Source organism: Arachis duranensis, chromosome 7, assembly GCF_000817695.3.
Source record: "Arachis duranensis cultivar V14167 chromosome 7, aradu.V14167.gnm2.J7QH, whole genome shotgun sequence".
NCBI lineage: Eukaryota > Viridiplantae > Streptophyta > Magnoliopsida > Fabales > Fabaceae > Arachis > Arachis duranensis.
In genome coordinates this window covers 68,962,993-68,969,273 of record NC_029778.3, presented here as the reverse complement: position 1 = coordinate 68,969,273, position 6,281 = coordinate 68,962,993, and positions in this window count along the sequence as shown.

Sequence of the window (6,281 nt, the reverse complement as noted above, 5' to 3'; positions counted from 1 at the left end):
GCTTGGATAAGCCAATTTGGCATCTTTGGAGTTCTTGTTTGCTATTTTGTAAAGTTCACACGAGATTAGTTGATGAACTTCTACTTCTCTTCCCAACATGATGCAGTGAATCATCACTGCTCTTTTAACAGTGACTTCAGAACGGTTGCTAGTGGGCAATATAGAACGCCCAATGAAGTTCCGCCAGCCTCTGGCGACTGGTTTGAGATCTTCTCTCTTGAGTTGAATTGGGATGCCAGTGGTGCTGGTGGTCCACCTCGCTCCAGAGATGCATATATCCTCTAGAATCTTGTCCAGGCCCTTGTTTGTTCTCATCATTCTCCTATTAAAGGAGTCTGGGTCATCTTTTAGCTGAGGCAGCTTAAAGATCTCCCTAATTTTGTCAGGGTGGATGTGAACAATCTTTCCTCTGACCAAGGTCTGATAGTCATAAAGGGCAGTTCCAGATATTCTCTGTCTGTCTGTTTGCCACAAATTAGCATAGAACTCCTGAACCATATTCCTTCCTACTTTTATTTCAGGATTAGCTAGGATTTTCCAGTTCCTGTTTCGAATTTGCTCTTGGATCTCCGGATATTCATCTTTTTTCAGATCGAACTTGACTTTCGGGATCACTGATCTTAGACCCATTATTTTGTAGTAATGGTCTGAATGTTCTTTGGTTAAGAACTTCCCTTGATTCCAAAGTGGTTTTGGAATACTCTCTTTCTTGCCTCTTAGAGTGGATTGTTTTCCTTTAGGAGCCATGATCTAAGTGAGTATGTTTTGTGATCACGGATGAACAAACCAAACTTAGAGGTTTGCTTGTCCTCAAGCAAAAGAAAAGAAAGGTGAGGGATAGAAGGAGAGCAAATGTCGAATGGTGGATGAGAGGAGGGAGGCCGAATGTGAATTTTAAAGGGGGGTGGGTGGGTTTTCGAAAATATTAAAAAGATAAGATAGAAGATATTATTTATAAAAGATAAATAGGAAAAAATATAATTTAAAATTAAAAAGTTGTTATTGATATTTGAAAAAGATAAATCTGAATATTTGAAAAAGATTTTAAAAGATAATTGTGTTTTGAAAAGAGTTGGATTGGATTGGAAAAAGATTTGTGTTTATGCATTAAGATATATTTGATATTTTTGAAAAGGGGATTTTAGAAATTAGGGTTTTTAGAAATTAGGATTAGAATTTTTTTTTGGAATTGAAGGATGATAGTTTGGAACATGTTTATGCAAGGAATCATAAATTGAAATAAAGAAAATTAAAAATTTTGTGAAGTAAAAACGAATTTACCTCCTCCCCACCATCCTGGCGTTAAACGCCCAAACGCTGCATGTTTTGGGCGTTTAACGCCCATGTGCAGCTTCTCCTGGGTGTTCAACGCCCAGCTGTTGCTTCTTTCTGGCGTTGAACGCCAGGAACTCCTTTGTCACTGGGAGTTTTTCTGAATGCCAAGGATGCTGCAAATCTGGCGTTGAACGCCCAGAAGGTGCTTCTTTCTGGCGTTCAACGCCCAGAAGATGCTCCTTTCTGGCGTTTAACGCCCAAATGGCTATCCTTACTGGTGTTGAACGCCCAGTAGGTGCTTCTTTTGGGCGTTCAACGCCCAAAACATCTTTTACTGGCTTTTTTGCACCAGTGAGCTTCCTTTTTTGCTGTTTTATCTTCTGATTCCTTTTGTAACTCTGTGAACTTAAGCAGTTGCTATTTTACCTTGAAGATACTTGACATATACCTGTAAAAATTAATTAATTAACAAATAAGCTTTGTAAATGGCTGGGTTGCCTCCTAGCAAGTGCTTCTTTACTGTCTTTAGCTGGACTATGACTGAGCTTTAGTTAAGTCTCAGTTTTGAGCATTCTTGCTCAAAATTGCTTTCAAGATAATGTTTGACTCTTTGTCCATTAACAATGAACTTTTTGTTAGAATCATTATCCTGGAGCTCTACGTATCCATATGGTGACACACTTGTAATCACATATGGTCCTCTCCACCGGGATTTCAATTTTCCAGGGAATAATCTGAGCCTAGAATTAAAAAGTAGAACTTTATGCCCTGGCTCAAAGACTCTGGATGACAATTTCTTATCATGCCATCTTTTTGCTTTCTCTTTGTAAATTTTTGCATTCTCGAAAGTATTGAGTCTAAATTCCTCTAGCTCATTTAACTGGAGCAATCGTTTTTCTCCAGCTAACTTAGCATCAAGGTTTAGGAATCTGGTTGCCCAGTAGGCCTTATGTTCCAGTTCCACTGGCAAGTGACATGACTTTCCATACACAAGCTGGTATGGAGAGGTTCCTATAGGGGTCTTGAATGATGTTCTGTATGCCCACAGAGCATCATCCAAGCTTTTTGCCCAATCCCTTCTACGGTTAATCATAGTCCGTTCCAGGATTCTTTTAAGTTCTCTATTAGAGACTTCACCTTGCCCATTTGTTTGTGGATGATATGGAGTGGCCACCCTGTGGCTAACTCCGTATCGAACCAAAGCAGAGTAAAGATGTTTATTGCAGAAATGAGTGCCCCCATCAATGATTAATACTCTAGGGGTACCAAATCTGTTGAAGATGTGTTTCTGGAGGAATTTTAGCATTGTCTTAGTGTCATTAGTGGGTGTTGCAATAGCTTCCACCCATTTGGATACATAATCCACTGCCACTAGAATATAAGTGTTTGAGTATAATGGTGGGAAAGGCCCCATGAAGTCAATACCCCATACATCAAACAACTCAATCTCCAAGATCCCTTGTTGAGGCATGGCATAACTGTGAGGCAGATTACCAGATCTTTGGCAACTGTCACAATTAAGTACAAATACTCGGGAATCTTTATAGAGAGTAGGCCAGTAGAAGCCGCATTGGAGGACTCTTATGGCTGTTCGCTCACTTCCAAAATGTCCTCCATATTGTGATCCATGGCAGTGCCAGAGGATCTTCTGTGCTTCTTCTTTAGGCACACATCTACGGATTACTCCGTCTGCACATCTCTTGAAGTGATATGGTTCATCCCAAAGATATTACTTTGCATCCGTGATTAGCTTCTTTGATTGCTACCTACTGTACTCTTTGGGTATGAATCTCACTGCCTTGTAGTTTGCCATGTCTGCAAACCATGGCACTTCCTGGATGGCAAAGAGTTGCTCATCCGAAAAGTTTTCAGAGATCTCAGTAAGAGGGAGGGACGCCCCTTCTACTGGTTCTATTCGGGACAGGTGATCTGTTACTTGATTCTCTGTCCCTTTTCTGTCTCTTATTTCTATATCAAACTCTTGTAGAAGCAACACCCATCTTATGAGTCTGGGTTTTGAATCCTGCTTTGTGAGTAGATATTTAAGAGCAGCATGGTCAGTGTACACAATCACTTTTGATCCTACTAAATAGGATCTGAACTTGTCAATGGCGTAAACCACTGCAAGTAGCTCTTTTTCTGAGGTTGTGTAATTCTTCTGTGCGTCATTTAGAACACGACTGGCATAGTAAATAATGTGCAGAAGCTTGTCATGCCTTTGTCCCAACACTGCACCAATGGCATGGTCACTGGCATCACACATCAGTTCAAAAGGTAATGTCCAGTCTAGTGCAGAGATGACTGGTGCTGTGACCAGCTTAGCTTTCAGAGTGTCAAACGCCTACAGACACTCCTTATCAAAGATAAATGGCGTGTCAGCAACTAGCAAATTACTTAGAGGTTTGTCAATTTTTGAAAAATCCTTTATAAACCTCCTATAAAATCCTGCATGCCCCAGAAATCTTCTGATTGCCTTAACATTGGCAGGTGGTGGTAATTTTTCAATTACCTCTATCTTAGCTTGATCCATCTCTATTCCCTTGTTTGAAATTTTGTGCCCAAGGACAATTCCTTCAGTCACCATAAAGTGACATTTCTCCCAGTTTAAAACCAGGTTAGTCTCTTGGCACCTCTTTAGAACAAGTGCTAGATGGTCAAGACAGGAGCTGAATGAGTCTCCAAATACTGAAAAGTCATCCATGAAGACTTCCAGAAATTTTTCCACCATATCAGAGAAAATTGAGAGCATGCACCTTTGAAAGGTTGCAGGTGCATTGCACAGGCCAAATGGCATCCTTCTGTATGCAAATACTCCAGATGGACATGTGAATGCTGTTTTCTCTTGATCCTGGGAATCTACTGCAATTTGATTATAACCTGAATATCCATCCAGGAAGCAGTAGTATTCATGGCCTGCTAGTCTTTTTAGCATCTGGTCTATGAATGGTAAAGGAAAATGATCCTTTCTGGTAGCTGTATTGAGCCTTCTGTAATCAATACACATACGCCACCCTGTAACTGTTCTTGTAGGAACCAGTTCATTTTTTTCATTATGAACCACTGTCATACCACCCTTCTTAGGGACGACTTGGACAGGGCTTACCCAGGGGCTATCAAAAATAGGATAAATAATCCCAGCCTCTAGTAATTTAGTGACCTCCTTCTGCACCACCTCCTTTATGGCTGGGTTCAGCCGCATTTGTGGTTGAACCACTGGCTTAGCGTCACCTTCGAATAAAATCTTGTGCATGCATCTGGCTGGGCTAATGCCCTTAAGATCATTGATGGACCACCCAAGAGCTGTCTTGTGTGTCTTTAGCACTTGAATTAGTGCTTCCTCTTCCTGTGACTCTAAGGTAGAGCTTATGATTACAGGAAAGGTATCACCTTCTCCCAGAAATGCATATTTCAGGGATGGTGGTAATGATTTGAGCTCGGGTTTGGGAGGTTTCTCCTCTTCCTGAGGGATTTTAAGAGGTTCTATTATTTTCTCTGATTCCTCCAGATCAGGCTGAACATCTTTAAAGATATCCTCTAGCTCTGATTCGAGACTCTCAGCCATATTGACTTCTTTTACCAGAGAGTCAATAATATCAACGGTCATGCAGTCATTTTGGGTGTCTGGATGCTGCATGGCTTTGACAACATTCAACTTGAACTCATCCTCATTGACTCTCAGGGTTACTTCCCCTTTTTGAACATGAATAAGGGTTCAGCCAGTTGCTAGGAAAGGTCTTCCCAGAATGAGAATTGCACTCTTATGCTCCTCCATTTTCAGCACCACAAAGTCAGTGGGAAAGGCAAATGGCCCAACCTTGACAATCATGTCTTCAATCACGCTTGATGGGTATTTAATAGAGCCATCAGCAAGTTGGAGACATATCCGGGTTGGTTTAACTTCATCAGTCAACCCAAGCTTTTTGATAGTGGCTGCAGGTATTAGGTTAATACTTGCCCCAAGATCACATAGAGCTTGCTTGGTACAAGTACCTTCTAATGTACATGGTATCATAAAGCTTCCCGGATCTTTAAGCTTCTCAGGTAAGCTTTTAAGAATGACTGCACTGCATTCTTCAGTGAGGTAAACTTTTTCAGTTTCCCTCCAATCCTTCTTATGACTTAAGATCTCTTTCATGAACTTAGCATAAGAGGGTATTTGCTCAAGTGCCTCTGCAAACGGAATCTTTATTTCAAGAGTCCTGAGATAGTCTGCAAAGTGGGCAAATTGCTTATCCTGTTCTGCTTGGCGGAGTTTCTGAGGATAAGGCATTTTGGCTTTGTATTCTTCAACCTTAGTTGCTGCAGGTTTATTGCCTACAGATGTAGGTTGGGAAGCCTTTTTAGAAGGGTTATTATCAGCACTAGTATGTGTCTGATCCCCCACTGGTATTTGAATGCCAGGGGTGAAAACTGGAGTGGCGTTAGACGCCAGCTCCTTACCTGCTTCTGGCGTCTGAACGCCAGAACTGTGCTCCCTTTGGGCGTTCAACGCCAACTCCTTGCTTGTTTCTGGCGTTGAACGCCAGGACTGAGCATGGTTTGGGCGTTCAATACTAGCTTTCCACCCATTTTCCGGTGTTTGAACGTCATAATTATTCCTCTCTGGGCTCTTACTGTCCTCAGATGGATTTTGGGTAGTTTGCTCATTCCTTGGCTTCCTGCTACCTTGAAGTGAGGTATTTAATGTTTTCCCACTTCTTAATTGAACTTATTGGTATTCTTCTGTTATTTGTTTTGATAACTGCTATTCTGTTTGCTTCAATTGCACTTCCATATTCATATTAGCCATTCTTGTTTCTTGTAATATCTCTTTGAATTCGGCTAACTGTTTTGTTAGAAAATCCAATTGCTGATTGAATTCTGTAACTTGATCTGCAGGACTGAGTTCAACAGTTACTGTTTTAGCCTCTTCGTTGATGGACGATTCACTGTTTAGGTACAGATGCTGATTTCTGGCAACTGTATCAATAAGCTCTTGAGCTTCTTTTATTGTCTTTCTCATGTGT